Source organism: Dermacentor silvarum, chromosome 1, assembly GCF_013339745.2.
Source record: "Dermacentor silvarum isolate Dsil-2018 chromosome 1, BIME_Dsil_1.4, whole genome shotgun sequence".
Classification (NCBI taxonomy): Eukaryota; Metazoa; Arthropoda; class Arachnida; order Ixodida; family Ixodidae; genus Dermacentor; species Dermacentor silvarum.
The window spans coordinates 266152005-266178627 of NC_051154.1; the positions used below are offsets into that span (position 1 = coordinate 266152005).

The 26623-nt window shown below is 47.9% G+C and overlaps 1 protein-coding gene across 6 annotated transcripts in view; it reads left to right on the forward strand.

Moving 5' to 3' along the window:
* LOC119437139 (phosphatidylcholine:ceramide cholinephosphotransferase 2) overlaps nucleotides 1–26623 on the forward strand; it is a 218703-nt gene that overhangs the window by 130225 nt on the left and 61855 nt on the right. For 4 of the 6 annotated variants that reach the window (XM_037704206.2, XM_049660315.1, XM_037704207.2 and 1 more), the window contains one exon: nucleotides 4596–4702. The exons of 1 other annotated variant lie outside the window; for it this stretch is intronic. The gene's annotated coding sequence lies outside the window, so the exon portion shown is untranslated. Of the gene's footprint in view, nucleotides 1–4595; nucleotides 4703–18560; nucleotides 18867–26623 lie in introns of those variants that run through there. One more of the 6 variants, XM_049660317.1, reaches the window with a different exon arrangement.

A 26623-nucleotide genomic window follows, 5' to 3' on the forward strand; every position in this document is an offset into this window, starting at 1 on the left:
GTCGGCTGCAACAATCCCTTTAGACCAAGAATGAAGGTTCTGAACCGCGTGCGTCTGAGTCGGCGTCGCGTAAAAGAAAAAGCCGCGCGGCTGTAGGCGAAATGGTAACGCCCTCAAATTGTGCGTTGCATTGCGGCGTTTGTGCTGCGCTGTTTGGAGGCTATTGTGTTCGGCTTTGCAGATACCCTCGTCGCACTTCCCAAATCAAACAATGAACGCTGCGATTCGCACCTTATCGGCGTGGAAAACATCCACGCGTTCTTGCTGTGTTCGTTATCTAATGAATGCCTATACGGATGCGTCGAAATCCTAATCGCGGACAACCGCGGTATACTGTACGCCTCCCATGTGTGGGCGTCATACGTTACGCTTCCTGCTGTATAGCGTTTGATGCAGCGCGTTGCAGTTCCTTTGTGACCGATAGTTTTATCACTGTCGCCGAGGCTTCGATATAATAGTCGCTGTTGTGTGTGTGCGCGCCTAATGACGCTACTTTTTCTTCCCGTTTTCGTCGCGCTACTTCTGCTTTGTTTTTGTTTTTCCCCTCTACCGTGATTTATACTCGTACGAGTCGCATAGCGGCAAGCCGAAGAAATCGCATTAAAAATTGCCTGTGCGACCTGTGTGTGTCGTCGGGATATTCGGTTGGATGGGTGTACGTTTTTGCTTGGATGTGTATGCGCTGTTACAGTTACACGACTCTTGCGGCTCCGATATAAGCACAAAGGAGGCATGTTCGACAAATTCCGGGACGCGCCAGACTAGACGGGCGAACATTTTTTTCCCACCGTGAAGCTGACTCTGCTGTATAGTTGTTTATTTAAATGAAAACACGGATGCTCTCCTCATGCAGAAATTGCAGTGTAATGGAATAATTGGTGAAGTTGTCGTCCATGAGCCAGCGCCTGTATATAACTGTTGGCCTGATCCAGCTCGCGCGGTAGCTCTTAGCATCCTTTCTCAAGTGTAGCCCTCGTTCTTGGGCACCGCTATGCAACAGGTGGCGAATGTCCGCTTCATAAGCTGGAGCAGAACAGTTTGGTCAATTCACTGGGTCTGCAAGTGTTGGGACTCCAGGCCCATGGTGACCGAAGGTGTAAAAAAAAGGCCGCCCCAGCCCGTATTCTGCGGAGAGAGATTTCTTCCATGCACCCGATAAATACGAAAGCGTGAAGCCTGCAGAAAATGTTTGTGTGATGAGACTTCAATGCGGTTGCCTGATGTACGAGTAGTACTTAGGGATCGATGCAAGTGTTACAACTTTAGTGTAAAGTTATATGCTCGCTCCGGTCCACTGCTGACGGCATTATGGAAGAGGATATTGCGTCTGGGGAGGAGGACGTAATACGCGGAAAACTGGTCTGTCACGGTTTAGTATATAGGCAACAGCGACTTTCAGCATTATTGACGAGTCAGCTCATCGCATCATCCATTACACGAGCTGCAAACTGTGCAAGTGCGTTCCCTAAGCCGCTGACAACGGAAATGAAAGAGAGGCTTGGCGCGCGCGTCGCATGCTTGCCAAGAGAGCGTTTACGTCTGGATTACGCTCGTTCATGACGGTAACGGCGGGAGGTGAACCGGCCTTGCCTCACCGGATTTTCGTGTCCTCTCTTTGCTGAAAATGCGATTAGTTAAACGATGTTGAAAGGCGACGATGGGGTTTAATCGACGCGCTGCATGGATGATTCCGCACCCGTCACATATGCAGGCTCCTCAAAGGGTGACGTAAGCGGGCATTAGACTACACGCTCATTATACCTGGTACTAGTGCAAATGTAATTATTTTTGTGCCTTCAGTCTTCCATAACTTCTTTTTTGTGTTAAAGGGGTCCGTTTTCTCCTGAACGCAGTTCGTAATTGCACAGGAGCGCCACACTGCAAACCAACGTTAAGTGTAGGTTATATAGGTTAGGATAGGATAAACTTAGTTCGGGAACCCTGCCAGGACTTTACTAACTGCTGCAAAATAGCGTGCATAGAATTGCGTCAAAGCCTCTTGCAAGTCGCTCCTTAGAGGCTGCAGGTGAAGGATGGCGCGCCGTGAATGTTGAAAAATGTGAACGCAGCTGGTTTCCCTTCCAGCTGCACTGCGTAGTAAAGTTTCATGCCATTTTTACCGCACTCGCTTTGCAGAGAATGAACTTCTCCAAAGTTTCGCTCCAACCGATTGTTTCGAGTCTCAGGTGTGTAGGAAGTTGCTTCCCTGAACATCCATGCTCTAACCGCTAACGAGAACTTCCTGATCGTCTGCATCATAAAGGATGACACAGACGATAGCTTCATTGAATTTTTTTTATATCTTTCTCTCTTTCAGTTTCGCATTATAGTTCACCAGCTATCGTGTGTCTGCTTCGCGTTGCGGGCGAAACTCAATGGTTTAGGGCATCACGTACGTCTGCGTCCCATTTGAGCGCGGTTTCAACAGGTACATCCATAATCTGCCGAAAGCCAATGTAATCCCACAGGGAAGTCGAAGTGGATCGAACTAAGTCGTGTGGTAATTTACTATCTGACAAACAAACGAGAAGAAAAAAAAAAGGTTACAGTGTTTTTCTACATCTGCTACACTATGTCCCGAGTTTACCGCTGTTTGCGTCCGAATGTGCCCCAACTAGCTCACCTACTCGCGTATTTACTTGCTTTGGGCACTGGGAAGCGAACCCGGGCCCCCTGCGGCATCCGTCTCGCTGAATCTATACTTCGTTATGCTTGTTTCATGCTGTGTAAAGGTATACCATCAGAGAAGTACTTTGGTATAAGCAACCCGATTGTCTGGTTGAAGTCCACTCCTGTCTTCAAGCGAGCGTCCACTGTGGTACTAAAAATGTCCGGTTTGCAAATTTTGCGGCACTGAAGCCGAAACCTGTATTGAGTGCAAACTAAAACGGCCGCCTGCGTGCGCTCGTGGTGTGTGTGTGTGTGTGTGTCTTTGCGCGTGCGTATGCGTCTGCTGCATACATGTCCGCGATATGCCTAACCAGGCAGCATACAGCGGAGACGCAACGTGCGCGCACGTAAACAGAGCCTAATTCCTGACCGTATTTCGAAATACTCTGCGGGAACGACACTGTTCGGCAACGGCAAGTGCTCCGTGTGTTGTAAATGCCCAGCCACTGCATCATGTATAGCGGCGGCGGCGGCGGCGGCCCGTCTCTGATGACCACAGTAGTGGCGCGAGAGGGGCGGCGTTCGCGACGTCCATTAAGCCTCGCGGCCGCAAACAGCATGCGGGGCCGGCACCGATAATCTTCGCCGGAGCCAGAATCGGCGGCGACGGAATTGCGTTCTGGTCGGGGGCCCGATCTCTCCGGCGCAGTTGCTGACCTGGTCGGCGACGAACTAATGACGCGTTCGGCTGGCATATGTATACACGTCGTTAATTATTCATCAGTGAGTTACCAGGAGTCCCGTCCAAGTAGTCGCTACACGTTTATACACGTCTAAACACCGCTATAGGGAGAAGTATACGCCTCCAGTGGCGGCAATGTTACGCCTTCGGGCAGCGAACTGAGGTAGCCAGTGCGGTCCTTTCGAGACCGCCGTTAATGTAACTGCACGTGCTTATGAAATTTCAGTATCCCCTCCTCACGCACCCAGGCACACACGCACGCACACACACAACGAGAGTGTTCGTCAGTTATAACATCATTTCTTTGTAGTACACTGGTGGAGATTAAACAATATCTGGCTCCGGAGGATTCGGAGGCATCGCGACGTAGCAACGAACAGAGCTGGTTCACTTCGAAACACGTTGAGCTTCGCTGGAGCTTGTAGAAATTACAAGGAACTAACACGGATGCGCCGCATACAAACGGCTTCTTTTTTCGTTTAACCACGTTTTCTTGCGCATGCAGTACCTAAAAGCATAGTGCATTTTGAAATGTAGGGGTGGCCCTGCTCAGAAATGCGCTGATGCTGTCCGACGTAGCTAAGAGCAGTAAAATCGCCTCGAAAAGCTACTGTCATGCAGCTAACTTCAAAATTAAGCAGCTAAGCACATAGCCAAATGTAATCAAAGGTTCATCGTGGTTTATTGCCCATGGTGAATTGACATGGTGTATTGGTAACATGTTCATGTTAGCGGAGTATGTCACGCTATGTGCTGCTCCGCAACATTTCCGAGAATCCATGTAACAGAAACTTGCCGAATTCAAATGGCGCAGCACGAAACTTGCGCGATCCGGTGGGTATATACCATAATTCGCAATGACAGATATGAATGTTCAAGTATAGGTTATAGTGTTCGCTCGATAATTCAGGCAGCTAGCTACTCAATCAATATCGACTGCAGTCATTCGCCGTGAGAACCTGCGCGCAGACATATTTCGTGTACCCGACTCTTGCATGCAGTAACACTAATTTTGTATGCTGGATCGAAAGCTCACAGCGAAGAATGAAAAAGAAAGGGCCGACGTTGCGGCTTTGCAGGCAGAATGGAAAGCTATGAGCTGCTTGTGCTATATGTTTACTCCGTAGCGTAACGCTTGCGAATTGCTCAATTGATGTCTGCGAATGGTGGAGCGTGAACTAGCGTTTGCGTCCTGATCTTCACACGACGGTGGCTGATTCTGTCTATCTCTTCGTCTGCGCAGGTCGCCAGCTCAGTGCGGTTCGGCTTGTCGTCCGCCTCGGGCAGAAACCGGGCAACAACATCTGCAGCGGCGCCTGCGAGCGCCGTGTAATTGGCGCGCCGAACGAGGTAAGCGCTGCGCCATGCATACGTGTACGCACACACTCTTCGCATGTGCAGCAGCCAATAAATAAGTACCCGAGGTTGCGCGGATTCAACCAACAGGAAGGTAACTCCCGCGTACCGTGGCTACACCGCTGTATCGACGAAAAAATGTGCTGCAGTTACGGTTTTTCGTCGATCAGTGGGGGTGACATGTGTAGAAGTATACGTTCGAGTTATTATTTAAATATAGTTTTTTTATTCATTGCACGCCAGACACGGGAAGCATGGTCATAGTGGGCTTCAATGCTGACACGCTGACCTTGCCGGCATTGAAGTCTCAGCACTTGACATACCGGATATACAGAGTGACTACCTACACAAAAAGCGATCCTGACGTACTTTACGTTTATGTGCGACATATATGGGCCAACCTTCTCTTTGGTGTCCCTTTAAACGTGTTATTCAGCTATGGACAGAAACCTCTCTACACCTGCGCGCAGCAGCTGTCGCTTGGGCAAACTGGGATTCATTTTTCCATTGTATATGATTCAAGAGTGTGCGCGATCGCCAGTGTATGTTGTGCTGTTACAGACGGCGAGCGCGCAGAACTTATAATTTCGCGAATACCTGTTACGCAGTACGTCGTAAGCCAAATCGTGGCTAATTGTGCTGAAGACAGCGTCGTATATATACGCAGCGCTCTATATAGTATGGGTCTGCAAAACTTGCGAGCGAGGACTGGCCTATTTAAACTAACGAAAGCAATACTGTCAAACACTAATAGAAGACTGTGCGAGTAAATAGCGCTCGATTGTTACTTGCATCATTTCGCGTTAGTATTGAAGTATAAACAACGCATGTGAGGGAACATGTTTCGGGGCCATCTTCAGCCTCATTGCCCGGCGGCGTCGCGTCTATTCCGTGGAGCGTCATGACATCTCTATATGTAGTCCCTTGTCAAAACGTGTCCCATATAGTTGCTGGTTAAGCAGGCTACCCGTGAGTAAACATTTCGACCGTGGTAACAGTATGCATGTGGTCATTGCGGGCTTTGCGGAAAACATATACAGTATAGACCACTTATAACGTAACCGCTTATAGTGCAGGACCGGATATAGTGCGGTCTTTTCAGACTCCCGTTAATTTTCCCATAGCACTCCATGTATACACGTATCGCTTATAGTGCAGTTGAGGGAAACGAAGTACCGGTTACTGTGCGGCTGCCTGGAAGTACGGAAGTCAGCGGAGACGGCGAACGCTCTCCTCAAACGGGAAACGTGCGCCCCAAGGAGTGCTCGAGGAAGAAAGAGAGACGAAGTGGAGGAGAAGGGCACGTGGTGCGAACGTACAGCCAGTGAGGCTGAAACCAGAATCTTGAGTGCGAGTCGAGGTCCACGAAACTGCCAACGCCGGCCAACGCTCGCTTCACGATAACGGCAGGAAACGAAACTTCAGGGAGCGGGCGGCGCCGGCACGGCACGGCGAAGGGCGCACGCGGAGACCGTGGAATGTGAGGCAGGAGGGCGGCAGGGAAGCGGATTTCGCCTCGGCAACTCCGCTGCTTCGGTGGCTCCCCTCACCCTCCCTCGTAGCTCCCTCACTTTCGACTGTCACCGTGCGCGCCCGCCGCCGTGCAGGCGCCGCGGCTCCAGCCGGCCCGGCGCCAGCTCCACGAACTTTCGTTTTCTGTCGTTATCGGGAAGCGGCCGTTTACCGGCGGGGGCAGTTTCGTTGGCCGGCCTGGGACAGCGCCGCTGCTTCCCTTTGCGCCGTAGCCGCAGCGTGCAAGGTCAACAAGTGACTAAAAATGTAGAGGAAGCATACAGGAGAAAGAAGGGTTCACTGCCATTTTCTACGCGTGGCTACGGTAGCGTGGCTGAGATGTCGGCACGTACGCGCATTTTCCGGCGCAACGCAGAATCGGCGACCTTGCCATTTGAGAAAGGGTGAAATTTCCGCAGCGTTTTTTTTTTCTTTCTTTCTCTTTTTTTGTTTTGTTCGTGCGCGACATTGAGGGGTCTCTCCTAAGCTTTTACTCTATGGCGGTGCCGGAGCAATGCCGGTCGGAGGCGCCGCCGCGTGATTTGGTTCAAATTAACGAGATTCGACTGTAAATTGAATGCAAACGTTCTAGCCGCATTCCTCGACTGTCGCATACGCGTGGCGGCTCGGTGCACAAGTTTTGCATATGTGCGGGCCTTGAAAATGGTTGCTTTGGTTATAGCGCGGTACCGCTTATAGTGCGGATATTCGCGACTCTGGCGACTTACGTTATAAGCGGTCTACACTGTATTTCGGAAATACGGATACGGCTCCATGTGCGTTGCTGCATAATGAATGAGGGCTGATCTGATATACTATCATGTCTGGAGACCGCTTGCACCTTCCCCTTGGCCTCAATTAGTCAAACCGAAGCGCAGATGTGTTCTACCTACCGTCCCTTCTTCGCCGGCATTCCCTTTTCTTATATATCCCTTGCTTTTCTCTCTCTCTCCCCCTCTCTCTCTATCGATCGATCTATCTATCTATCTATCTGTCTGTCTGTCTATCTATCTATCTCTTAAAGGTAAATGTCATGCTGATAACTTTGATGTAAAAGGTAAATGTCATTTACCGCCTCTGGAGACTAAACAGCAAAAATTCCACCTGTTCAAGTTATACAAGCCAACGTGTACGCACATCAACATCGGCAGCTCGCTTCAGAGGTGGTGTGTGTGTGTGTGTGTGTGTGTGTGTGTGTGTGTACGAACGCGCAGAGGCAGTTGCAGCTGTCCCACGTTCATTCCCACGCAGGGAAGAAGAACAGCAAAAAAAAAAAAAAAAAATGTTGCGTGAGCGTTGCTTGCTTGAGCCGCGCACCATCAGAATTGGAGGACGCTTAAGCTTCGCCTTTAAGAGTGGAACGCGATAGCATTCAAAGATCCCTGGCTGCTTATCAGGCTTTTTTCTCGTTATATTCAAATTACAATCCGATGCTATCACGTACGTAGGTTGTGGTTAAGTCGTACTTTACAATTTTTCTAACCAATTTTACTTTGAGAAATAAATTTTTGTTCACTAACGTTTGTTCACATTTTTGTTCACTAATTTTTTTTTAACGCTGTCCCGTTAAAAGGGGCTATACCTCTGTTCGTCGATTTATACCGCGCTGCGGACGCGGAAGACATGAACCTCGCACCAGTGAGCTGATGGTCGTGCAAGCCATGATCTGCAGGCTTAAGAACCTGGCCATTAAACGAGGGAGGGGGGGGGGGGGGGGCGTATTTTGATTGGGCCTCTCGCCTCGCAAGAAAGAACCGAGGTGACAAATTTGTTATGTTGGGGTGGAAGTTCCTTACAAACATGAGTATTGAATTTCCGTTGTCCACTTGAAGTATCGTTGATTCGTGTGAATTTCAATGAAACTCCAACACTCTGTGAGCCAGCACAACGAGATTTCAATAAAACTTCCGTTGTGCAGTACTTTTCTTGCGTTATCAAGGCGCCTTGCGCCGCCGTCCGCACCAGTTCGTGTCGCCGCAGCGCTGTCGTTTGTATTGGCCGGATCAATGTCATAACATTGATAATGACACAGGGCAGCGTGGAGATGAGCAAGTGGCACTATGCTTACGCATACTTAGACAACTCCCAGAGGAGTTTCTGCGTGAATTTTTCACCAACGTGATCGAATAGACCGATCCCACCGACCGATCTGCCCATGCGCCGGTTTTCCGGAAGTCGAACTGCTACCGTCTTGGTTATAGTCAACTGGTCAACCACACCACCGCAGTCCGCGCTCGTTGAGTACTGCGCACGAGTTTCCCAGACATCTCTGCGACTCCACCACCGAGAAACATTCGTCATGTATTTTAAGAAATTACATCGGCTGTTCATTGCAGCATTCGAGGCGAACGTTGAAAGTGCCTGCTGCTCTTTCATTTCGGTTGTTACCCGCTGATTACGCGTTGAGTATCGTATTTCTTCGAGCTTTGTATGTAGTACATGCTGATGAACGCGGTCGTTTTGCGTTACTATTTTTGCACACGTGCATCTCGGTGACCGCAACGTTATGTTTGCTTAGCCACGGACATAATAGGATTTGTATACCTGTTGGAGACAGGTTTGAAATGCGGCGCCGAAACCTTCGTGCCCTAATGATGCTTACCTACATGGGTTTCGCGCACGACTTGCAGACTTCGGTAACAGCGATATCTTGAAGTTCTTGGATAAGCTAGGCGGCGTTTTTAACAAAAAAACGCCAATAGCCAATTATCTCCAAGTCATCGATAGCCAATCATAGCTAATCAATAATCGATCAATAATCAATAAATTCCGGAAAATTCAGGGAATGACTTGGTAGTTCTTAGCCTAGCCCAAATACGTAGCCAATACCGTGCGATAGCCATCAATAGCTAATCGATAATTGATCAATTATCAATAAATTGCGGAAAATGCTGGGCATGACTTGATAGTGCTTAGCCTAGCCCAAATATGTGACCAATACCTTGCGATAGTCAATCAATAGGTAATCGATCAATAATCAATAAATTTCGGGAAATGCTGGGCACGACATTGTAGTGCTTAGCCTAGCCCAAATACGTGGAAAATACCTTGCGATAGCCAATCAGTAGCTAATCGATAATCGATCAATAATCAATAAATTTCGGAAAATGCTGGGGATGACTTGGTCGTGCTTAGCCTAGCCCAAATGCGTGGTCAATACCTTGCGATAGCCAATAAATAGCTAATCGATAATCGACAAATAATCTATAAATTCCGGGAAATCTAAGTACACGGGTGTTTTCGCATTATGCCCCATCGAAATGCGGCCGCTATTCGTCCCCGTGTTTCTTCTCGCACTGTGCATTACCAGTACCCCCTATTAATCCGTTGGATCCACGTCTCTCGAAGCTTTCGTTCTTTAGGAAACACATAGAATCCGAAGCCTTTGTCCCTTGTGTGGTTGTTGTAGCACCCAGGAACGCAGCAGGTCAATCCTCCCATCGCACGATGGCTCTACACGAATAAAAAAATTGCCAAAAATCGATCGGAAACAGGACGCACAGGTACTCCAGGCGGCTGGAGCGGCCGCCGGATGACTACAAGTATCAGCATGCACCGCGGCAGCGGTGGCGTCGTGAAACTGGCCGGTGGGATCGGTCTATTAATATACCATTCGCTGCAACAACTGCAGTCGAAACCGCGGTCGCTATCTATGCGATTATCGATGGCAACTATGCAGTTTTTTAGGCACGCGGCCGACGCGCGTACCGACTAAAAACGAAACTACTGTTCGCCGCAACCGCTGCAGAGAAAACCACGGCCGCTATCGTCGCGGTCGTGAAACTGGCCGGTGGGATCGGTCTATTGTGGCCTTCGAGATTGTAACGACGCGCCATCGCTGGGGTATTCTCGGAGGCCATTCCTCAACATTGCCCTCGATACTAAAGCCTTGGGTCAACGCAGCCAAAAGTCATTAGCGCAACGACGTATTTTACTGTATTACTCTTTTCGTATTGCTGACAGCTTTGCAATACATTACCAGAGTTTTTCTCGAAAGAAATATTTTTGAATGCTTTTGGAAAAATATTTCCGCATCACCAGTGCGAGATCGGAAATCAAATCCTTGTCAAAATCGCCGCCGTACACCATGGCCTTACTTCATTGCTGGCGAAACCATTTCATAACCCGATCGTCATGTCGCACGGTCTCCCAACGCAAGCGATCCACGATATTCGCAAAGTAACTCGTTCGTCGACGCTCGCAGATGCCATTCAATGTATTGCCGCCACAATGTCTATATACTATCCAGATGGGCGTCCAGTGGGTCCCCCGTGCGGCTCTATACACCTCGAAATGCCCTTGCGGATTCGACTGGTCGCCCTCGTATGCCGTGCCTGGGCCACTTACGCACTTTCTCGAAGACACCCAACCAACCCCACGTGGTTCAAACTTCTCTGGCGGGCTTACTCGCCGAGAAAAGGTGGCCTTGCAGGGTTGCACTGGCGTCGAGGTTGCATGTACTACGGCGGCTGTGACCGTCTTCTCGCTCAACAATACCGCGGCCCATATGGCTCTATACCTGTTCGTTCTGCAACAACGCTATTGAAAACGCAACGCACCTGTCGTGGAATTGCCCCGGACCTCCGCCACATTCGTGCGACAGACACGCCTTCCACCACGACGTCCTCCCGACATCTACACGATGCTGGATACTACGAGGCCCCTACTACCGTTCCCTATTGGACACGCAACAAATCTGTTCGGATACTTGTAACTATATATATTTATAGTGACGACAGGTTTCAAAAAAAAAAAAAAAAAAAAGACGTGACCAAGAGCGCGGCTTGGCTTAACGCAACTCGTTCAGCGCCTTCTCCGCCTCGCGAAAGTTCACGTATTTTCGCACCTTGTTCTCCGTGCGAGCTTTCTCCAGTTGACGAAAGTCCAGCGCCGTCAGATGCCTGCGGCTTTTTGCCCAAGCGAAGAAACTCGCACTCGGTGGAACGAGCGTGCTCCTCGAACGGGTCGTCGTTGAGCTTCCACTCGGCCATCTCCTTGAGGCAGACGTAGCAACGAGCAAGGTCTGGCTCGTTCTCCGTGGGGCAATGATAAAAACCGGCTGCGACCATCCGCGCTGGCGAGCACAGGCAGTCGCCCGTAAGAACTGGCCAGCTGGTTCTCGACGCGGTTCACATCTGCATCCGTATGTGCCACCAACACCGCCCCGCAAGGAGAGGTCGAGGGAAGGCTTCGGGAGCTATGTACGCAGGAAGCACAGGCTGCAAACCTCTGGTTGGGTGTGGTCAGGTGCCCAGGGGTATGGCTCAACCCGCTACGGAGAATCGGCCATGAATCAGGGGGGCAATAGGTAAAAAGGGAAGAATACCTAAATAGAATTTTGTAATTTAAGAATAGGATATTAAATTAATGCTCATCGTTAATATCAATTTTCAGGCTATGTTATTTTATGATGCGAAGTTAATATTTTTGTTTTCATGTTGAGGAAACACAGAACGATAAAGTTAACATGGCGGTCTCTTTGTTTCCCTTGCAAAATTAAATATGACGTCACATACGTTCCTATTGAGGTGTCCTAGTGGCGGCGCCTCAAGAAGACAGTATCACAGGAAGCGTAATGACCAATTCGAGTTGGCGAAGGGGAATTTATAGAAGTTTTCTGTGGACCTCGAACCTACGACACTCCATAAAGAAATATTCCATAGTTTCGGTTTAATTGCAATAAAACCCTTGAGGGGAAGGTGCCAAACCACACCTCTGGGAATAAAAATTAAGCATTAGTATTGAACAGCGCATTCTCCTAAATTAAACTTCAAATTTTCCTGCTGAGCACCATCTGCTGTCATCTAAGGTGCTGAAAATTGCTGTTGTTCAATACACATTCACACAATACACAATACAATACACATTCGGCATGTTCTTCTTGGACAGAATTTTGTTTTAAATCTTGCAGCAGTGCAGTCTGCCGAAGGTTTTAAGGCCAAATTACACGTACGCGTGCCGGCGCGCCAGAGCTAGCTCGCGCCCACGCGCCTTGTGTTTGCCGCGCCTCGCGAGTAATGGCGGTTTGAACCTACAAGACGCGCGCCAGCGCGCGCCCCCTTGGCTCACATTTTCGCCTTGGTAGACACCGTTTCGTATTTTTGCCATCGTTTCGTCTGGTGCCTCGTGCCAAACATACCCAAGCCAAGACAATCAACTAGCAACCATCCTGTTGATATGCGGACGCGTCTCGTTAGGCCTATACAGGTGCCAGAATCGCAGAATGATCTCAGAAATTGGACTCACTATGCGCTCATAACTAACGTTTCAGGTGAGTTTGGATGAAGTGAAAGCTCACTTCAATAGGTGATAGTGAGAACAGAGTTTCAATAGTGCGAACGTAGCCATCGCGATAATTCATGCTGAAGCGGGAGCCATATATCGGTGCCGCCATGTTGGACAACGCTATTTCTTAGCGTGCGTAAACATCCGATATCTGTGCTCGAGTCGCGCTTCGACGCGTACGATCTGTCCTGCACCTGCGCGTGTGTGAGGCGCGTGGGCGCGAGCTTTCCGCGCCGGCACGCGTACATGTAGTTGGGCCTTTAAGATCCTCAGTACCGGGCCTTCAAGAGATGCCGCCGCTAGTGCGTCTGCTGACTCGTTTAAAGTGAGTCCCATGTTCCCTGGTACCCATACCAAATTGAGGAGGCGTAAATGGTGGGGGATAGATGAATAAAATTCTCGGAGAATGATAGATGAATTGGGCACTGACAGCGCTGAGCAAACGGACAAGGAGTTGGTTATGATGACGGCTGAATAAATAATGTGGGAAGATTTCGTAGAGCTAGAATGATCGCCAATAACTTTGCCTGAAATATTGGCTGTAAAGTCGCGCAGTGGAAGAGAGAAGGACAAATTTAATGATGGCTAAAAAAATGCCCGCTCCTGCCTTCTCACCGACAAATGCATATGTGGCTATAACTGCATTTATTTAGAGGTTCTCAAGGTGGGTCATCTCACAGACATTTTAGGTATCAATAGGCTGCAGCAAGAAGCCTAGCGTTATTAAGAAATATATAATCGAATTCAACGCTTATTGCTGCAGTCGGTAAATTTGGGAAAACCACATCACGGATTAATACTTGTAATGGTTCTAATAACTTCCGCACAAAAAGGGGGCAATGCAGTAGAGACCATCGATTCTCAAATAATGCAGTCGGCTCTCGAATGAGCACATATTAGGACCGTCTCTGGGGTGAAGCATAGATGTTCAGTGATGTTTGGACTGTCAGCATTCGAAATCGAGTTTGAAGAGAAGGCAGGTGAGTTTCATGATAAGTATTGTTATTCGCGACAGATTTTGGAAGGCCAAGACGTAGGTATAATGATTCGCGTTCCAAAAGAACGAGAGGGCGTAATTTATAAGTAGGAGCTCCTGAAAATAACACGCAACCAAGCTCTAAAATAGGGTGGACATGCATACAATAAATAACCAGAAGAGATCTCCTCCCTGCGCATTCCAAAACGACTTCTGCAGACTGTTCGTAATAAACCCAACAGCATGTGCTCCTTTAGACGCGATGCATTACATGTGTGTCCGCCAATTAAGCTTTTCTATATAAATCATTCCCACTTATTTTAACGATTGTACCTGTAAAATTATATCCTGACCACACATCACTGTTATTCCGATAAGAAAAGAGGAAAACAATAATTGCACTTTCGTTGACATTTAGTGACACTTCAATCTCATTCAAATCCGACTGCAAAGTTTTATATAGGGTATGTATATCATTTGACACCGAAAAAAAAGAATGCGACATCATCAGCGTATACGTATACCTGCAAATCATGGTGTGTGGGAATATGACTTAGTAAAATATTAAATAATACGGGAGAGAGTACTGCGCCTTGAGGAGCACGTCTGTTTTGATAGCAATAACCGTTTTGGTAGCAATAAAATGTACGTCCGCTTAGGAAATTATGAATCCATGCATATTATATACTGTAAGAGATTCACGCTTTCAAGTTAGTTGATTAAGATGGTGTGTTCGACACTGCCATACGCCAAGCACATCAACGCGTATAGCGGCGCAGCGCGGAAGGACACGAAGACTTATTTTGCGTCTTTCTGGAGTTGCATTTTCACCCACGCATGATTTAGACGCTCTCACCTGAAAGAGAGAAGAATAAGTTGAACGGATATGTTCGATTTCCTCGGCTTCGTTGTCTGTTGGCTTTCTGTGGTTGTAACTAACAAGAATATCGAGCCCCTCGGGTCTCCTTATCCTTCTCGCTGTTTGCATATAGCGATCAGTCTCGACTTTGGCAGCCTCGATGCCAACAGGTAGCACACGCAGGTTTATTGTCCAGTTGCCTGGCGCTCACGTACTGCGTGACGCCTGCGGTTGAAAGGACGTTCCACATCCGCCACCGTGGTCGTGTGTGGCGCTGGCTAACACTCTCGAGGCTTGATCTACGCGTATAGTGCACACACACAAATACCCAAGAATGTGGACGGGGAGGATGGATGCAAAAATGCGGAATATCTGGGTTCGGTTCACACTTGCTGCAATTTGTCATTTTGTCCACTCTCATTTCCCTATGCCTTATTTTTGCTCCATTTCGTTTAACCAGAAGAGCTGATCTCAACTATCTTTTCCCTGGCTTCGTTGGCTTTATGTGATTGTAAGCACCTGAGAGAGAGAGAGAGAGGAGAATGTCTCAAACCTAGTGTCGACAAGGTTCTTAATCAACGAGCATCTAATATGACTATAATCGCGTTTCGGTTGATCCATGTAGTGCTGGCAAGAACATCAAAATCTGGCGGCACCGGATATGAGGAAATTGGGCGAAAGAGCTCGCAGAGTTCCGTATGCTAGACATCCGTGACTGCAACGTAGTGCAAATGTGCGACGGCTGCGAGCATGCGAAAACGGCGCGTTGAGAAGGGGAGGGAGGGGAGGGGGCGGGTTAGGTAATTACCGACAGTTTGAAAGCTACGCGCGAGCGGCAGCTGGTTAGCGCACTGTAAGTTGTCGAGTAACGAATGAGTGACACTGGCGCGAAGCTTGGTAACCGTGGTTAACGTGTCACTTCACTACTCGTTGGGGGGCTAGTTGGTTCGTACTTTGTTATGGTGTAAAACATAGGAAACAGTGTGAATAAGCAACGATTTGGGGGGGGGGGGGGGGGGGGCGAAAAATGGGGCTCTTCCATGTCCATTGTTTCGCGTCCTTTGCGCCATAATAAACCGTGGTTTGTTATGGTGTAAACCGTCTTAAATTAGCGAAGCGGAGATTTATCTCTGGCCACGATGCGTGCTTTTAGGTGGTAGTGCAGGTCTTGTGTCACTGGCAGTGCCACTGCCGTTACAAGTGTGCGAACAAAACACCAAGGTAAACAATTTAAAATCTCCAACGAGCCATATGATTGTGTTCGGTCGAAGTGTTCCTCTCCCGTTTTATTTCGCAGCCAACTGGCTTCTGTTCACCTGCGCACCTTCTCGGAACCAGATGATGGCAGAAAAGAAGAAAAATTAAAAGGCAATAGAAAGGTCGATTGAACTGAACGATTGCAAGGAAAGACCGGGTGCGAGGATATATGTAGATGGCTTGCGTCCAGTCACCTGTTCGGCCGTCCCACGTACCTGACCTTGCGATGTAAGGGGGGAGGAGAAGACCAGCGTTGCATATTTGGGCGGCGCGGCCTTCTGAAGAACAGGTTTCGCAGCGTATAGCCACGGCCAGTCCCAGTGCTTTGTTTTGTTTGCGTAAACTTCCGGTATTTCGCAGCGGTTGCAGCGCAAGACCTGGATGCGAAAGACGGGAAATGGGCGCCGGTCGTTGCATATTTCCGTATTTCTGTCTCGTTTTGCTCGAATTGCGGTGAGAATGGATGTTGGTGTCGACTTTTCAAATCATTCCCTGCACGCACTGCTGACACGAGTCGTTCGGATGTCTGTGGGCGGTGGAGATGCCCGATGTGTTGTCATAGCGCGTTTTACGCTGCGTGGTGAGAAGTGAAATGTTTATCATTTGCGATTTGTTTTGGCAGGTATGTTTTTTCCCCCTTCTCGACAGTACCCTTGTTCAGCGTGTAACGCGGCGAGAGGGAAAAAAATAAAGAAAACAAATACAAACGAGAAATACAAATAAAACCGGTTTGCGTATAGCAGAAAACAGCCAGAGCAACTGCTTATATCATATATGCTCCAGTCGTGAAGCCATTCGTTGGTCTCTGATTTCTTGTTGTACATGCGTCCTCGCGAGCCGTCTTAACTGAGCTTTCGCTACGCCGCCATGACGAGAGCAGAGAATAAAGAAAACGAACAAGCAAGCAAGAAATATGGATAAAGCCGGATTATTACTTTTGACATTTTCGGTCAGAGGGTGGTGGCTGAATTATTAATGTTTCGCTATCAACGAGTTATCAACGTAGTCACACGACGAAGGCTCACCTGGGACCGCTCCCGTGCGGTGCTTGTGTTGACTGCATGGAGCCCCGTCTCTTCTGTTTTATGCTTACTTTTATGCCTTTTTTTAATCTCTTTTATGCTTACGACACTGCCTTCCGATTTTGCTGTTCGCGTTTGAACTGACCTTGTGGCGTTTCATTTGGCCGCGTCAGCGCGTACGAAGGCGGCATTTTTCGCTATGGGCGTTGATGCCAGTGGTAAATTACAGAGTTGTTGCTTCCTTCGCCGCGCACTTATTGTGCGAGCGAATCCGGGTGTTGTTGCCTGCTCGTATCGTTCTTGTGTTCGAAACCAGGAGCGAAAAAAGTCCGCCGAGGTAGCTCAGTGGCGGTGTGGCGCTCTGCTGCTGTGCACGAGGTCGCTGATTCGATTCCCGGCCAATTCGATGGAGGTGAAATGTTAAAAAAAAAAAAAAAAAAAAAAAACACGCTCGTGTACCTTGCTTCGGGTGCACGTTAAACTCAACGTGGTCAAATACGGAGCCGGAGCGCTCCAATACGGCGTCTCTCATAGACTCAATGTTGCGTTGGGCCGCTACACCCCACAAATCAATCAATCAACAAATAGAAGAAAAAAATATGGGAGGACGAGTGGTGGCAGACGAGTGTTTTTTACCTTATGTGACAATGTAGCATTTCGGGGTTTATCTACAGCGGCTATACATGAAAGGACTGCTGCTGCTTTCTGGTGTTTTACGTGCCAAAACCAGTTCTGATTATGAGGCACGCCGTAGTGGAGGGCTCCGGATTAATTTTGACCACCTGGGGTTCTTTAACGTGCACTACAACGCAAGCACGCGGGCGTTTTTGTATTTCGTCTCCATCGAAATGCTGCCGCCGCGGCCGGGATTTGATCCCGTGATCTCGTGCTCAGCAGCGCAACGCCTTAGCTGACTGAGCCACCGCGGCGGGTCATGAAAGGACGACCGAAATGCTGCTTCTGCGAGTCATGTACGTTCTGGCGTGGAGCAACTTCGAGGTCACTGAGACTTGTAGCTCCATTAATAAATGTCTGCCTTGACCTCCAATCAATGTTGCTGGCGCTGCCGTCTTCGGCGTACTGTGGTTGCCATACTGCACTGCTGCGCACATGTGATCGCGACTGGCGACCGGGTTCGATTCGCAGCGACGCCAGAGGTCCACATTTGAACGAGGACGCGAGCACGCACCCAGAGGCTGTTATCAGCAGGCGTTTGTGTGCTCGTCGCAGGGTCCAACTCAAAGGGCAACACAGACGGACCGTAGACAACCCGAAGTTATTTTGCGACCTTCCGTTGAAGGTTCGCTTCGTGCCCAAAGCGAGGTGCGTGCATGCATGCGCTTATGCTCTTAGACTGTGTCTGTGCGGTTGCGCCGGTAAGCTGGCACACGCAGGGACCCTGACGCATAACGACAGAACGGACATGGCCCTATAGCTTGCGCTCAGTGTCCCGATGGATGTCACCTAAGCAGCGCAACTTAGACCATACAGTCATATACCATGGCGCTTGATCTTCAAAAGCCTCTTAACGCTAGAATTGTTTGTAAGAGAAAATTTCGGCCTATCCTGGTCATATGATCACTTACGAACGAAAAGCTGTGTGAATTGGGCCTCTGAACATTAGACTATTTCCCGAGTGCGAGCTGCGCGGGCATTTTGGTATACGCTTTGATTCAGTGATATTATTTTTATCTGCTCAACAGGCCGAACACACACACGAGCCACAATCCCCGTCGAGCTGCAGTCTAGTCTCAACTCACCTGCAGGTGTGTTTGTTCTCCGTCTGCATGAAGGCAAAAAAAAAAAATAATAATGGTTATTGAGCGAGTGTTCGCGATGTTCTCCGCTTACGGCGAGGCAAAGTTTCTGTGCGGGAGGCATCCTTCATGACGCCGAGTAAGTCGGCCGCAAGGGGTGCCGCTTCTGCGAGCTGTATTGGGCCAGAAAGCGAGAACCGTTCGTGTGTAGCAGAAAACGAGCAGCGGTGCTCGCTAGACGCCGTAAACAGAAGCCGGCCAGCTGTAATGCAACCCTTTGCGCGCTTCGCTTCGCTCGATGTCTTCCGCAGCCAGCCGAAAGGACCTTCGGCTGTACGTATGCCGTCAAAACAGCTGCGCGGACATGTCGAAGAACTGCGCTGTTTTCGTTGTACGCAGCGCGATGCAGCGGTGGATGCCATGATGCGCTGTCCCCGCCGTCGACTTCGTATTTGAAACCGCTTTCTTGGAGCTATATGTGCAAAGAAAGGTGGGTTGATTCGTCTTTGCTTATAGCTGTCGTCGAGGCCGCAGAAAAGCGGGTTGAGTCGTTTCTTTACAGGCTTCGGTGTTGCAGAAACGAATGTAGGTTGAATAATCGTCGCCTGTGTAGCTGCTGTCAAAGCTAGGGAAGAACAGGTTGGCTGGGTCAGGTTGACTCGTTGACATCTGTCGTCGAGGCTGCGGAAGGTCAGGATGAGTCGTCTTCGCTTGAGTCGAAGCTGCCAAGAGCTAAGTTGAGACATTGCATAGCCGCAGTTAGTGTCGCGGAATGGCAGCATAAGTCGTTCTTGCTTAGCTCTCGAGACGTACCGCACAAGCGTAGGTTCAGCTTCCATTTGCTTAGCTGGAGTCGAAGCCGTACAAGGGTAGGTTGAGCAACCTGTGCTTAGCTATACTTTACATTTAGTAGTTTCGAGCTGTCGAAATGTCTCCTGCACACTTTTAGGTCGATCTTCCTTTGAGCTCGGCGCTGTCGCGAATTTGCTCTCGTGCACGTCATCTCCCGCGGTACAATCGCTATGGCTGCATTGTCACGGAGTGTTACGTGCACGGTAATGCGAGAATAATTGCTGTAACAATGATTAGAGAACTGATAGTATTCACAATTATTTTTTTAGACTTCGCGGTCCCATGCGCACAGTTAACAACTACTAAGGTAAAATATCTTTGACTTAACTAAAGTGGAGCCGGTACAGCCCGTTTTTGTGTTGTGGTGCCATTACACTGCTGCTCGCGCTTCGGCTCTGACACTATGCACAGTTAGCTGCACTGGAACGCGAATCGCCCGTTTTCAACGAAATACATTAATCAGTATATATAATCTACTGACGTCAGGCGTGAGGTCGTGCATGTATAGAAAAAGGTTCCTCGCGGACGGCATACCTGCGTGTTTGGGGAATAAGGAAGGAATTTCCGCAAGGCAAGACAGGGAGCGAGGTCTGAATGTGAATACCGAGAAAGGCCATGCTGGCGGCCGCGTGTTTTGAGACCACTCACGTGATCACTCGGTCGATGTTTCACGGAAATGCTTCGTATGTGGTTACATACTTGCGTAGTGACGCGGTGTACAAGCGCCATCTTCTACTATCTGTCCGACTGACTGAAATCGTAATCGCTGAATTCTGCTGTTTGCTCTATTCCATGTGTTCAGTGAGTCAGTTGATGACGTACGGCGGCCGATGTGACGCATGGGCCAATTCAGATGGTGATGATGCAAGAATTTTTAACAGAACTGTATTACTTTTTCTGTGTGCACTGTTTAGGGGTTGGGTCTTTTTTTTTTCTTCTATGCTTTATGCTATGTTATTTAACTGGCCTAATTACAGTGCAAAAATTTGGCTGCAGAAACAAATTCCGCAGAAGGCCTCCCATATTTACTTACGATTGCAGACCCAAGCTATATATCGCCAGGACGTTAATATCAATTAAAGACATTTTCGGGTTCAAGAGACTTCTAATACGTACAAGACGGCCGCTGAAGTTCCATAGCGAATTACATACTCCGAAATTTAAAAGCCACACGTTTGTCCTGCCTGCTTAGGACAGCGGCAGTAGTTGGGCATCTCTAAGACCAGTAATTCTTTCAAAGGATGTAGCTGTTGACAATTAAGGTACACTTACGCAGTGTAATTGAATGAAGTCGGCAACACTGTCTTGCATTTTTTGCTTTGCGATCTTTCTAAATCGGCAGGGCAAATGATATACTGGGGTTCGAAGTGCATATTTATTTTTCTTTCCTTGCTTTGGCGTGCGTTACCTTGATCTCTTGTGTTTTTGGAAGTCACGTTTAGAATCACGATAGCATTTAATTACACCACCGCCGTACTCATTCACGAAGACTTCAATGCGACCGACAAGAACGCGTCAACATAGCTGCGTTTCATGCGTTTCTGTTTCCTGCGTGCGCATAAAGTCCTGATCCAAACTGCCTGCTCACGGATATCTTTATTGCTGCTCGTATATACAAAAAGGAGGCCAACTGTCGCCTCTATCGCGAGCGACCTACTCCTGTAACTACATCTTAAAGCTTAGCGTCTCCATGTCACCGGCCCCTAGATGCTGTTTTTTTTTTTTTTTTTTTTTTTTTTTTTTTTTTCCGTGCCCGCTTGAGCTGGCCGACACCACCGCAGTTGCATGAAAGAACTTGCTATCTTCTTATCATCGGGACACGCATTCTTTTCAGTGTTTTCCCCGTTACGTAATGGTAAACTCAGGAACGATATTTTGTCGGCTGTTCGTGCTTACTATCGGAGTTTTGTGCACAAAACTATAGCAAAAACGAAATACAAGAAATGTAATAAAATTAGGCTTTAGTCCACACTTACATGAAACCCGACAAAATTGGCTCCAACCATTTGTTGGGACAGAAATCTAGTGTGATTCATGTAGACACTATAACCCCCCCCCCCCCCCAACAACTCACGCTTTTTTTCACGGTGGTAGTATAGTATGGAGAGGCTTTAGTAGACACTAGCTCGTCGGGCGGTTTGGATCAGCTGATAAGCCCCGCTTGCAAGGAGTGGATTCACTCGTTTCTAACCGTCTGGCGAAATGCGTGCAAAAGCAGTCGGGTCTCTTCGGGTGAGTCGAGTTCTCGTCAACGAAACTTTCCTATTGCTCCATAATTGAAGCGCTAATGAGGTATACCCACGCCCAGTTCGCTCACGGTAGCTGCCGAAACGCGCAGCGCGATGCGCGTTGAATGTCACTATCGGTGCGTTGGCACATCGGGGCTTGCGAAAGCTCAGACGCCGTGCGTTCGTCGCGGCGCGAGCACGACGTAAAGTTTTCCTCGCTCCTCCAAAGATCAGCAAAGTTGCACTAACTTTCGCACTCGGCTAGGTTAACGAATTACGATAAAGAAACAAGAGCAAAAAGAAACCTATTAAACCAAGGTCGTCCATAAGTGGCGGGACATGGACATTAAACTGGCGGGCGTGTTCGGCTCTTTTAGCGCTGCGGCTGCTGCTTTGCGCAGCCGCGATTTCTCGCGCCTTCCGAGCCAGCTCTGCTGTGCGCCGTCTCGCGCAGCCCATCCATTTCCTGGGCGCTCATCGTTAATGCACTGTCCATTCCGTCATTTTCGCCCCTTCGGTATTCCTCTTCTCTCCTCCCTCCTCCCCTCATCCCTTCTACTGCGTTGCGCTTCCCCCTTTCGCTTTCGATCCAGCGGAGCGTGGCGTGATTGCAATTTCGCTGCCGCCAGGCGAAGCGGCTATATGGGGTTAGTGGTGGCAGTATAAATATATGGCGGGGAGGGAGTGATATTAGGGTGGGATGAGGATGCACCGTATACACCCGCACCCGCAGGATGAGGAGGCGGTGTATACGCACGTACACACCCGCGCCGCGTGTATGCGGCGAAGGGTCGGCCGCGGCTATCGGTTGGTTGGCGAAGGGACGGAGGCCGGAGTCGGCTTGATGGAGGTTGAGGTGGTGGTGCGGGGATCCGGCGCGAGATGAACGGAAGAACCGCCACCACCGCGTCTTGGGTCGGCTTTCCCTGCCGGGGCCAAACGACGCCCCCGGCGCGTGATGGTGGGGACGCTTCGTCCATATAGAGAGAGGGCGAGCGGGGACAAATGGGGCACCACCAGCCTGCGACCAAATTAACTTTGACGCCGCTCCCCCGTACAACGCGGAACGAGGGCAGGAGACGGAAGACAATAAGGAGAAAAGGGAGAAGAACACGGCCTTCATTCCTCTAAGGGGGTGGAGGCGGAAAGGATAATACAGATTTCGTCCGGTTCCTTCGAAGGAGTTCCGTGCATCACCAATGGCAGGGACAAATTTCCCTCCGAGTTTTCTCTCTTTTTTTTTTTCCTTCGCGCTACACTGCAAGGTGATTGATTGTCGTCGCTGCTGTTTGGCAAAGTTTCGTTCCGTGAAATCGTTCACTCGTTGCTCCATTGTTACTTGCTCGTCGAACAGGCATGCGCATTGAAACTTTGCCTGCTCTGTATAGGAGCTCGTTCTTTCTAGAAGCCGGAGACTTCGGTCGACCCGCCGCGGTGGCTCAGTTAGCCAAGGCGTTGCGTTGCTGAGCACGAGGTCGCGGGATCGAATCCCGGCCGCGGCGGCCGCATTTCGAGGGAGAGGAAATGCAAGAACGCCCGTGTGCTTGCGTTGTAGTGCACGTTAAAGAACCAAACCCAGGTGGTGAAAATTAATCCGGAGCCCTCCACTACACGGCGTGCCTCATAATCAGAACTGGTTTTGGCACGTAAAACCCCAGAAAGAAGAATACTTCGGTCGAGCAAAATGCCTGCTATATTGGCGTTCAAAATTATCTTTTGGCTAGTCGTATAGAGGAACCTTGGAGAACTAGCTGCAGAAACACGAACTTAACGGCAGAATTTGTCGGGCGGGTATAATGCAGCTGCAACTCAGAATTATTTCACGAATTCATTTTCGGCTCTAGCTATCAACCTTGTCCACAGCGGTAACTTTAAAAGTGGAATGCGTTTCTTGCGATTCGCGGATACACTCTTAGCACGGTAACGTTTACTAAAGGGGTATATTCTCACAAATTTGTGCACCTTTAAAAAAAAGTTACATAGTAACCTTTATTTAAGTAACCTTTATTGAAGGGTACACTCTCACCAACGTGTAACCTATAAATAGAAGGCTACGTGTACCTATACTAAAAGTTACTTTATAGTAACCTTTAGTATAGGTACGCGTAGCCTTTTTGTATGTAACCTTTCTTATAGGCATAGTCTTGCAAGGCTTCGCACGTGCGTCCTTCTGCGCATGTACATGAATTTAGGACATTGATTCTTCGGCCAACCACCAAACTTCAACGCAATGCACTAGCGTAACTCACTGAACAGAACTTCATAAAAATTCTCCTTCAAATGATCGGCCGAATTTCTACAACTTTCGGTTACCAACGTCAGGAGGATGCACTCTTCTGAAAATATAGGCATTTAAGGCACTTAGTCATAACTTCTCTGCTGCGTTATATTTGCGCTTTGGTCAAGGTTAAATCACTGCTATAACTCAGCAGGCAATTTACGACTAAGCGCGGTAAAAGCTTATGTCATCGGAAAAAGGTATCCTTTCGACGTAGCTAACGAAAAGTTGTTGGAATTCGGCTGATCTTCCGAAATACACTTTTTCTGTAGCTGCTCAGTGAGTTACGCTAGTGCCCTGCAGTGAAGTTCAATGGATGGCTGAAGGAACAATGCACAAAATTCATCTGCGTGCGCAGAAGGACGTGCGGGTGAAAACGTGCAAGACTCGATGCCTATACGAAAGATTACAGAAAAAAAGGTTCCTAAATATGGCCGCAGGGGTTATGCCCTAATTTCTTGGACATGACTCATTGTCTAAAACCAAAAAATATTCAGGTTTTAAGACAAAATGACATTTTATTGCTGTGAAAACTTCATAATGGCGACAGACAGCATTTGCGCGATACTCACCATTTGGGAAGAAAATTTTACTAATTAGCTTTTTCATTTCTTTGGGGACATGTAATTGCATATTGAAGGCAGCTAGTACTGAAAGCGTACCAATTTGCCATAATTGTGCCTGGCACCAATTTCGAGAAATTGAAGCTGCAATGAAGTGCGTTGCTGTTTCAGTTATTCTTTCTGCACAACCTGCAGCAAAATTCTGTAAATATCTCAGTTGGAACAGCAATGCATTTTATGGCATGTTTGCTGCAAAATTCTGTAAATATCTCAACTGGAACAGCAATGCATTTTATGGCATGTTCACAGTATGTGTTTTTGAGACTATTCTGTGGCAGAATGCTTCCAGCAACCAGCTATGCCGTTAACCACGATTGTTTATTTACATGCTAATCAGTCAAACATTGGCGCCATTTGTACTAATGATTATTATTGAAATTCTGTGGCGATTATAAAACTTGTTCAGCAGAAATCAACATTTCGTCTCAATTTATCTTTTTTTTAATATTCATGGACAGACTGGTTAACAACGTATAAACCTTTGCCACCTTGCTATTTTACAGCGCAGGTCATTTACACAAGGCAGCTTGCAGGAATTAGTATAGAATGCACAATGCATCAAGACAGTTGTACGTTTTGAAATAAGCTGGCACATAATTGGTAATTTTGGATTAAATGTGGAAGACACAAAATAATTTATGAAATACACAGTATGTTGCTTTTGTATACTGGTGAATGCATTGTATAAAGGTTCGTCCCCCACATTTTTCTTTGCTGCGGACCATGTTAAAAGTTTTTTGCAAAAAGTATCATGTCGTCATCACATGATAATGAGATTTCTAATAATTATGTTTTGCACGAGTGGAAAGCACATCTGAAAAGGCGGCACAATTCAGAATGAATACGCATTTCTGCATGCAACATTTCTTGTATCGAAAAAAAATATATCGGTATGACACGGCAGCACCCACATTCTGAAAATGATGTGAGTAGCAGCTGTGAGAAGGAAAGCTGACACAAAACATTTAGTGAAAATGTCATGTTTACTTTATTTGCATATACAAAACAAGGTAACTCAAAGTTCTCCCTTCACAAGCAAAATTACATTTTTCCTTGGTCTGTTTTCTTCTCCACGGCCATGAAGCAGTAATGAAAAAACCTCTGAGTACAGCGCTGCCTGGCATCACAAATTTCTACAGCATCACGAGGAATAGGGCAAAAAAAGAAAAGGAGAAATGTTGAAGGTTCGTGTAAAATATGTTCAAATACAAATACATGTAAGTTTTAGACTTCCACGAGGAGGCCGATCTCATCCCTGTTTCGAGCACAATCATGTCTCTTTGCTGTTAGTATGTCAGTTGCTAATTTTCAGATCTCCTTGCTGTGTAGTGGAGCCTACAACGACAGAAAAATAATCTTACAATCTCATAGTTACGTGTTAGCGTCGCCCTGCAAACAACAGCTATTAACATGTAATGAATGAGACATAAATAAACCACAAACAGATGAAAAACTACCACAGAACAAATAATTAAACACGCCTAAGGTGAATATACTCTTCTGTCTAGGAAATGTCGGTAAGAATAAAAAGTAAAGATTACAAAACTGAACGAAAATGAATTCTCAAGTCAGTTCGTACTCCCCTCCAGTACAAGTACAAAAAACAACACCGCAATAATGTGACAGTTTAACAGTCAAAATGCAATATCAAGTGATTACAAACTGAATATCAGCACAAAACACCAGTTCCGTGCATGAGGTCAATGTTGTGTGTCCGCACAAAAGCGCAACATAAACTTGAGATTTAAGAATAACCAACACGGTGACTGATAGTGATAAAAAATATTAAAACAACAGTGTTTATGAAGCAAGCAAGTAGTTCACTTAAATAAAACTGAACAGTGCGAGCACGAGCAAGAATTGACGGTGAAATATACGACAGACACACACCAGCAAATAGATAGTTGAACAGGAAGCATTGCTTACCTAGGTCACATTTATTGCTGTCTTCGGCATTCATTACAGCAGTCACAACACAAACGATGCTCACCACTCTCAGGTAAGCGAAGAACCTTTACCATTGGCCATCGGCAATGCGTCTCGTCGTAGCGGCCACGCAGCACGCCAAACATGTCCGTGCTCCACGTCCGGCGTCACGGCTTCTTTTCAGCGGCGCGCGAGCCTTTAGGAGTCCTTTCGGTAACTGTACCACTCGTCACGAGTGACTCAGACACACAATACGCTTGGTAAGCGCACGCCACCAAATCGGAGAGCGTAAAAACGTGGGTAAAGCGATGAAACAAAGCGCGACACGACCGTTTTAAAA